Below are 9,052 nucleotides of genomic sequence, written 5' to 3'. Positions count from 1 at the left end.
AGTACTGGTGGGGACGGGTGTATCCCTGTATAACACCGGGGTACAGTACTGGTGGGGACGGGTGTATCCCTGTATAACACTGGGGTACAGTACTGGTGGGGACGGGTGTGTCTCTGTATAACACTGGGGTCCCGTACTGGTGGGGACGTGTGTGTCCCTGTATAACACTGGGGTACAGTACAGGTGGGGACGGGTGTGTCCCTGTATAACACTGGGGTCCCGTACTGGTGGGGACGGGTCTGTCCCAGTATAACACTGGGGTACAGTACTGGTGGGGACGGGTCTGTCCCAGTATAACACTGGGGTACGGTACTGGTGGGGACGGGTCTGTCCCTGTATACGTCTGGGGTACAGTACTGTTGGGGACGGGTCTGTTGCTGTATAACACTGGGGTACAGTACTGGTGGAGACGGGTCTGTCACTGTATAACACTGGGGTACAGTACTGGTGGGGACAGGTCTGTTCCTGTATAACACTGGGGTACAGTACTGGTGGGGACAGGTCTGTTGCTGTATAACACTGGGGTACAGTACTGGTGGGGGACAGGTCTGTCGCTGTATAACACTGGGGTACAGTACTGGTGGGGACAGGTGTGTCACTGTATAACACTGGGGTACAATACTGGTGGGGACGGGTGTATCCCTGTATAACACCGGGGTACAGTACTGGTGGGGACGGGTGTATCCCTGTATAACACTGGGGTACAGTACTGGTGGGGACGGGTGTGTCTCTGTATAACACTGGGGTCCCGTACTGGTGGGGACGTGTGTGTCCCTGTATAACACTGGGGTACAGTACAGGTGGGGACGGGTGTGTCCCTGTATAACACTGGGGTCCCGTACTGGTGGGGACGGGTCTGTCCCAGTATAACACTGGGGTACAGTACTGGTGGGGACGGGTCTGTCCCAGTATAACACTGGGGTACGGTACTGGTGGGGACGGGTCTGTCCCTGTATACGTCTGGGGTACAGTACTGTTGGGGACGGGTCTGTTGCTGTATAACACTGGGGTACAGTACTGGTGGGGACGGGTCTGTCACTGTATAACACTGAGGTACAGTACTGGTGGGGACAGGTCTGTCCCTGTATAACACTGGGGTACAGTACTGGTGGGGACAGGTCTGTTGCTGTATAACACTGGTGTACAGTACTGGTGGGGGACAGGTCTGTCGCTGTATAACACTGGGGTACAGTACTGGTGGGGACAGGTGTGTCACTGTATAACACTGGGGTACAGTACTGGTGGGGACGGGTGTATCCCTGTATAACACTGGGGTACAGTACTGGTGGGGTTGAAACTTTATTGCTGGAACAGCACAGCAGGTCAGGCAGCATCCAGGGAACAGGAGATTCGACGTTTCGGGCACAGGCCCTTCTTCAGGAAGGTGTGTCCCTGTATAACACCGGGGTACAGTACTGGTGGGGACAGGTGTGTCCCTGTATAACACCGGGGTACAGTACTGGTGGGGACGGGTGTGTCCCTGTATAACACCGGGGTACAGTACAGGTGGGGACTGGTGTATCCCTGTATAACACTGGGGTACAGTACTGGTGGGGACGGGTGTGTCCCTGTATAACACCGGGGTACAGTACTGGTGGGGACGGGTGTATCCCTGTATAACACTGGGGTACAGTACTGGTGGGGACGGGTGTGTCTCTGTATAACACCGGGGTACAGTACTGGTGGGGACGGGTGTATCCCTGTATAACACTGGGGTACAGTACTGGTGGGGACGGGTGTGTCTCTGTATAACACTGGGGTCCCGTACTGGTGGGGACGTGTGTGTCCCTGTATAACACTGGGGTACAGTACAGGTGGGGACGGGTGTGTCCCTGTATAACAGTGGGGTCCCGTACTGGTGGGGACGGGTCTGTCGCTGTGTAATATTGGGGTACAGTACTGGTGGGGACAGGTGTATCCCTGTATAACACTGGGGTACTGTACTGGTGGGGACGGGTGTGTCTCTGTATAACACTGGGGTACAGTACTGGTGGGGACAGGTCTGTCGCTGTGTAACACTGGGGTACAGTACTGGTGGGGACGGGTGTGTCCCTGTATAACACTGGGGTACAGTACTGGTGGGGACAGGTCTGTCCCTGTATAACACTGGGGTACAGTACTGGTGGGGATGGGTCTGTCGCTGTATAACACTGGGGTACAGAACTGGTGGGGACAGGTCTGTCACTGTATAACACTGGGGTACAGTACTGGTGGGGACGGGTCTGTCCCAGTATAACACTGGGGTACGGTACTGGTGGGGACGGGTCTGTCCCTGTCTACGTCTGGGGTACAGTACTGTTGGGGACGGGTCTGTTGCTGTATAACACTGGGGTACAGTACTGGTGGGGACGGGTGTATCCCAGTATAACACTGGGGTACCGTACTGGTGGGGACGGGTCTGTTGCTGTATAACACTGGGGTACAGTACTGGTGGGGACGGGTGTGTCCCTGTGTAACACTGGGGTACAGTACTGGTGGGGACGGGTGTGTCCCTGTATAACACTGGGGTACAGTACTGATGGGGACGGGTGTGTCCCTGTATAACACTGGGGTACAGTACTGGTAGGGACAGGTCTGTCACTGTATAACACTGGGGTACAGTACTGGTGGGGATGGGTCTGTTGCTGTATAACACTGGGGTACAGTACTGGTGGGGACGGGTGTATCCCAGTATAACACTGGGGTACGGTACTGGTGGGGACGGGTCTGTTGCTGTACTACACTGGGGTACAGTACTGGTGGGGACGGGTCTGTTGCTGTATAACACTGGGGTACAGTACTGGTGGGGACAGGTCTATCCCTGTATAACACTGGGGTACAGTACTGGTGGGGACAGGTCTGTCGCTGTATAACACCGGAGTACAGTACTGGTGGGGACGGGTGTATCCCTGTATAACACTGGGGTACAGTACTGGTGGGGATGGGTGTATCCCTGTATAACACTGGGGTACAGTACTGGTGGGGACTGGTGTATCCCTGTATAACACCGGGGTACAGTACTGGTGGGGACGGGTGTATCCCTGTATAACACCGGGGTACAGTACTGGTGGGGACGGGTGTATCCCTGTATAACACTGGGGTACAGTACTGGTGGGGACGGGTGTGTCTCTGTATAACACTGGGGTACAGTACTGGTGGGGCCGGGTGTGTCCCTGTATAACACTGGGGTCCCGTACTGGTAGGGACGTGTGTGTCCCTGTATAACACTGGGGTACAGTACTGGTGGGGACGGGTGTATCCCTGTATAACACCGGGGTACAGTACTGGTGGGGACAGGTGTGTCTCTGTATAACACTGGGGTACAGTACTGGTGGGGACAGGTCTGTCTCTGTATAACACTGGGGTACAGTACTGGTGGGGACGGGTGTGTCCCTGTATAACACTGGGGTACAGTACTGGTGGGGACGGGTGTATCCCTGTATAACACCGGGGTACAGTACTGGTGGGGACAGGTGTGTCTCTGTATAACACTGGGGTACAGTACTGGTGGGGACGGGTGTGTCCCTGTATAACACTGGGGTCCCGTACTGGTGGGGACGGGTGTGTCCATGCGTGTACCTAGCAGCCCTCTCGCTCCTCCTGTTGCCGACGCAGATTCATCGATTTCCTCTACTGTGTGTAGTAACTGAGGGAAAACCAGAGAGTGTGGCCCATTGCTGAAGTTGCCTTTGTTTCAATATCCACTGTTCTTTAAGTAGCTGTGTGACTGAGAGACTGAAGGATTGGGACATATGGAGCACCCCTTTCCCCTCCCCTCCACCCCCTCCCTCAAGCAGTGCCACCAAAACAATGCTCTTATACACTGTGCACAGGGCAACACTCCCAAAGCACTGGTGACTGAGTGTCAATGTCTATCATAAGTAAAATATAACTGATATCGCTGCTCACACACCTTTATTTGTAATAGAATATTACACCAAACATTAAGTACTTTGTAATGGGAAGTGTTGAGGTCCAAAGGGACCTGGGTGACCTTGTTCATGAGTCACGAAAAGCCAACAGACGGGCACAACAGGCAATTAGGAAGGCAAACTGCTTCCATTGCCTTTCATTGCTCACTGATCGAAGTCCTGGAGTAAAGCTGCCTTGCTGTATTTGTGCAGAGCTTTGTGAGACCACACCTGGATTATTGTGTATACAGTGGCTCCTTTTATCTAAGGAAGGATATACTTGCCAGAAAAACAGAGTTAAAAAAAAGTTCATCAAACTAATTCCTGGCTTGGCAGGTTTATCTTATGAGAAGGCAGGTTAGGAGTAATAAGCTTTTCTGAATGTATAAAAGAAAAGCTTTAAACACAGGAATCAAGAACCAAGTCTCTTAAATGCTGAGCTGCTGTGAATAATAATTGCGTCTGCTGGTTACTTAATTTGGACCTTAACACAAAACCACAGTATAAATTAATCCAGCCCTCCACAACCCTGTCAGGAACAGGTGCTCCACAAAAATAATCGACTGCTTAAAAAACAATTCATCATTTTTGTACAAGTTATATTTATTTTCAAGATGTGTGTATTATTGGCAAGCCCAACATTTATCGTCCATCTGTAGTTGACTTCATAAAAATCAAAAGAGCTGCGGATGCTGTAAATCAGATTCAAAAACAGAGGTTGCTGGAAAAGCTCAGCAGGTCTGGCAGCATCTGTGGAGAGAAATCAGAGTTAATGTTTTGGATCGAGTCTAGATTAGAGTGGTGCTGGAAAAGCACAGCCGGTCAGGCAGCATCCGAGGAGAAGGAAAATCGGCGTTTTGAGCAAAAGCCCTTCATCAGGACTGAAGGCAGGGAGCCTCCAGGGTGGAGAGATAAATGGGAGGGGGGTGGGGGTTGGGGAGAAGGTAGCAAAGAGAAAAATTGTTGGATGAGGGTGGGGATGAAGGTGATAGGTCAGGGAGGAGGGTGGAGCAGATAGGTGGGAAGGAAGATTGGCAGGAAGGACAGGTCATGAGGATAGTGCTGAGCTAGAAGGTTGGAACTGGGGTAAGGTGGGGGGAGGGGAAATGAGGAAACTGTTGAAGTCCACATTGATGCCCTGGGGTTGAAGTGTTCCGAGGCAGAAGATGAGGCGTTCTTTCTCCAGGCGTCTGGTGGTGAGGGAGCGGCGGTGAAGGAGGCCCAGGACCTCCATGTCCTCGGCAGAGTGGGAGGGGGAGTTGAAATGTTGGGCCACAGGGTGGTGTGGGTGTCCCAGAGATGTTCCCTGAAGTGCTCTGCTAGGAGGCGTCCAGTCTCCCTATGTAGAGGAGACCGCATCGGGAGCAATGGATACAATAAATGACATTGGTGAATGTGCAGGTGATAGTTTGATGGATGTGGAAGACTCCTTTGAGGCCTTGGATGGAGGTGAGGGAGGAGGTGTGGGTGCAGGTTTTGCAATTCCTGTGGTGGCAGGGGAAGGTGCCAGGAGGGGAGGGTGGGTTGTTGGGGTACGTGAACCTAACCAGGTAGTCACGGAGGGAACGGCTTTGCGGAAGGTGGAAAGGGTGGGGAGGAAAGTATATCCCTGGTGGTGGGGTCCGTTTGGAGGTGGCGGAAATGTCGGCGAATGATGCATTTTTTGCGATCAATTGATCTTCCCCAGAATGTCCCTTCCTGAGGAAGGGTAATTCGACCTGAAACATTAACTCTAATTCCTCTCCACAGATGCTGCCAGACCTACTGAGCTTTTCCAGCAATCTCTGTTTTTGTAGTTGACTTGAATTCTTTTAGCAGTTTTATACTGAGTGGCTTGTTCAGCCACTTTAGGGCGTAATTAAGGATCAATTATTTTTGGCATATAATTGGAGTCCATCCTGTTCAGCTGGGTTCTATATTCACATCCATATTCCAAGGTATCCCAAAGTCCTTCACAGGAACATTTCCAGGTCAAAGCAGTCACAGATCGTGAGAGAAAGAGGGGCTGAGACTGACACATCAGTCAGTTGGAGATACCATTGGTCCATGGGTCAGGTGGAAGGTGCTGTAATTATGTTACTGGATCCAGTGATCTAGAAGCTTGGGAAAAAGAAAAGATCCCCAAAAGTTTGAATTTAAAATTGCAATCAGTCAGAATGTAAGGAAAAAGCCAAACTCGGTGAAAGTGGCCATCAAACTGATGGATTGTTGTTAAAATCCAACTGGTCTATTGCTGTTTTTTTCTCAATCTTTCAGCCTTTTGTGGACTGTGAGCTCCTTTGATTCCTCTTAAGCTTCCCCATGGTTTCCATGAAGGACTCTCCTTCTCCAACTCTCCCCTTGCCTGAGGCGTAGTGACTCTCAGGTTTAACCACTGCCAGCCGTCTCTCACTCTGTTTAGTCAGAGATCAGCCTTATGGTCTGCCAAGATTATGGCCACTTTACCCTTCCTCCTCACTACCTGGGCCCAGAGTTCTGGAATTCCTTCCCTAAACTCCAACTTTCTCTTTAATCCTTTAACACATTCCTTAAAACCTGCCTCTTGGATAGTTCACCTTTTCCTTATGTCCTCTCAGTGTCCTGTCATGTGACTGAGTGTCCTGTCACATGACTCAGTGTCCAAAAGTTGTTTAATAAGGATTCCTGTCAGATATAATGACTCTAGAGTTGTTATTAGTGCAATTTAAATGTAAGATTCTGAAAGAGTTGACCTGCCAAATACTGACATGTGCAATATGCTGGATGGTATTCCTTGGGGGAATCATTAGAAGGTTGGAGCTGACGACTCTAACCAGAATGGAATTTGAAATACTCCCGGAGGAGGTATGGATTACTGCTTTGCTCTGGGACAGCCCATCTGTGACGACCAGCCTGAGGCTTTCATACTTCCAACTTTCTTGGAATGCAGTCTGTCAGTCAACGGTTCATTTGACAAACACGGAAAATTGTTACAGACTCAATTACCGGGCCAGAGTAATGGCTGGCGTAGGGGCAGGGACAGGGATACGGATAGGGATAAGGATAGGGATAGGGATAGGGACTGGGGTTAGGGACAGGGATAGGGAAAGGGATAGGGACTGTGATTAGGGAAAAGGATAGGAATAGCGAAAGGGTTAGGGATAGGGATAGGGACAGGGATAGGGAAAAGGACAGGGATAGGGATAGGGTAAAGCAGGTGTAGGGGATCAACTGGATCCTTGCACCAATGATCCTGGACAATGTGTTTTCAGGTTCTCCCACTGGAGACAGCTTAACACCTGGAATTCAATTTTTATTGAAAATAACTGGAAATAGATTTTGATAAAACAGATGATGGACAAGTAATCAAGAGTGTCCATGGCAACATGCAGGGGGTGTACCTACGTTTGATTGTTGGAAAACCCCATCTGGGTCACTACTGTCCTTTAGGGAGGGAAATCTGCTGTCCGTACCCGGTATGGTCTACACGTGACTCCAGACCCACGGCAATGGGCAATGTAAGATAATGTCACTGGAGTCCCAGCAGCTTGCTCTCTCATTGGAGGTTGTGACAGTCTAACCTGAGGGTTACCATACCTCAGGCAAAGGAGGGGAAGAGGTTGAGATGGAGATTCCTCTATAGTAATCTCAACCAGTGCAGGAATTGAACCCATGCTGTTGGCATCACTCTAGTATCACAAATCAGCCATCTAGCCAACTGATCTAACCTGGTTGACTACTGAATGGCAAGCCACTCAGTTCAAGGAAAACTAGGGATGGGCAAAAAATGCTGGCCTTGCCAACGATGCCCATACCTGGTGAAAAAATAAAAAATTAAAACCCAACTGGTTTACTAATGTCCCGTTAGGGAAGGAGCCTATGGTCCTTACCCACTCTGTATTCTATGTGACTCCTGTCCTCACATCAATGTGGTTGCCTCTGAACTGTTGTCTGAAGTGCTTGAGTGAAGACTCTCAGTTGTATCAAATCTGCTGCCAGTCATAATTGTGACTGTTCAAGGAGGAAGTTCATTTACACAGGTCGGGATGGGTAATAAATGGTCAACAATGCCCACATCCCAAGAATGAATGAGGGTGCTTGTTCCTCCAGGAGTACCAACATGGTCAGGCTTCTAGCACCATGAGCAGCCTGTCTATACAGGAGGTGGGCGGGGCGGGGAAGAGGAAGGCACATAGTAACAGGGGATTCTATAGTCAGGGGAACAGATAGGCACAGCTGTGAGCATCAACATAACTCCTGGATGGTATGTTGCTTCCCTGGTGCTAGGGTCTGGGATGTCATTGAATGGCTGCAGAGCATGCTGAAGGGGGGATCATGATAAGGCAGAGGCCATGGTACAGATTGGTACCAATGACATAGGTAAGAAGAGGGGTGAGACATTGAAATCTTCTGGCCAAGTGGAAAGAACATTGTTAAGGTCACCACCGCATTGCCCACTCCTCAATCAGCCCCTTCCCACTGCACTTTCTTTCTTTTTGTTATTAACCTAGTTTCTAATCAACCTGTTCAGAGATGTTATTACACATCTCTGGAGTAGGTGGGAATTCAACCTGGCCTCTTGGTCCAGGGATAGGGACGCTACAACTGTGCCACAAGAGATCCCTTTCACAACATCTTCTCCAGCAAACACAGCATGGACAATACCTGTCCTTTCAATACAGGGGGAGACTAAATACAGACCGATAATCAATAACTACAAGCTGATAATCAATAAATACAGGCTGATAATCAATAACTCCTGGTTGATAATCAATAATTATAGACCGATAATCAATAACTACAGGCTGATTATCAATAACTACAGGCTGATTATCAATAAATACAGGCCGATAATCAATAACTACAGGCTGATTATCAATAACTACAGGCCAATAATCAATAACTACAGACTGATAATCAATAACTACAGGCTGAATATCAATGACTACAGGCCGATAATCAATAACTAAAGGCTGATAATCAATAACTACAGGCCGATAATCAATAACTACAGGCTGATAATCAATAACTATAGGCTGGCAGGCTCATTCCAGATTGTCCCACATGAGGAACCATCCTCTCTACATCTACTGTGTCAGTCCCCTTTAGAAGCTTATAGACCTCAATTAGATCTCCTCTCATTTTTCTAAACTCCAGGGAGTATCGTCCTAAACTGCTCAATTTCTCTTCATCAGACAAACCCC

General features: G+C 49.5%; 1 protein-coding gene across 1 annotated transcript in view; it reads right to left on the bottom strand.

The window, feature by feature from the left end:
• Window positions 1–4,466: 4,466 nt before the first annotated feature.
• Window positions 4,467–9,052, bottom strand: part of lsm3 (LSM3 homolog, U6 small nuclear RNA and mRNA degradation associated) — a 214,417-nt gene continuing 209,831 nt past the window's right edge. Inside the window, exon 6 of the transcript XR_015759357.1 lies at window positions 4,467–5,990. The gene's annotated coding sequence lies outside the window, so the exon portion shown is untranslated. The remainder of the gene's footprint in view (window positions 5,991–9,052) is intronic.

This window comes from Chiloscyllium plagiosum, unplaced genomic scaffold, assembly GCF_037043375.1.
Source record: "Chiloscyllium plagiosum isolate Xiang-an unplaced genomic scaffold, Cpla_swu_hap1 HiC_scaffold_14, whole genome shotgun sequence".
NCBI classification, from domain to species: domain Eukaryota; kingdom Metazoa; phylum Chordata; class Chondrichthyes; order Orectolobiformes; family Hemiscylliidae; genus Chiloscyllium; species Chiloscyllium plagiosum.
The sequence above is the reverse complement of the archived record's forward strand: the minus strand, read 5'-3'. Positions and strand labels throughout refer to the sequence as shown.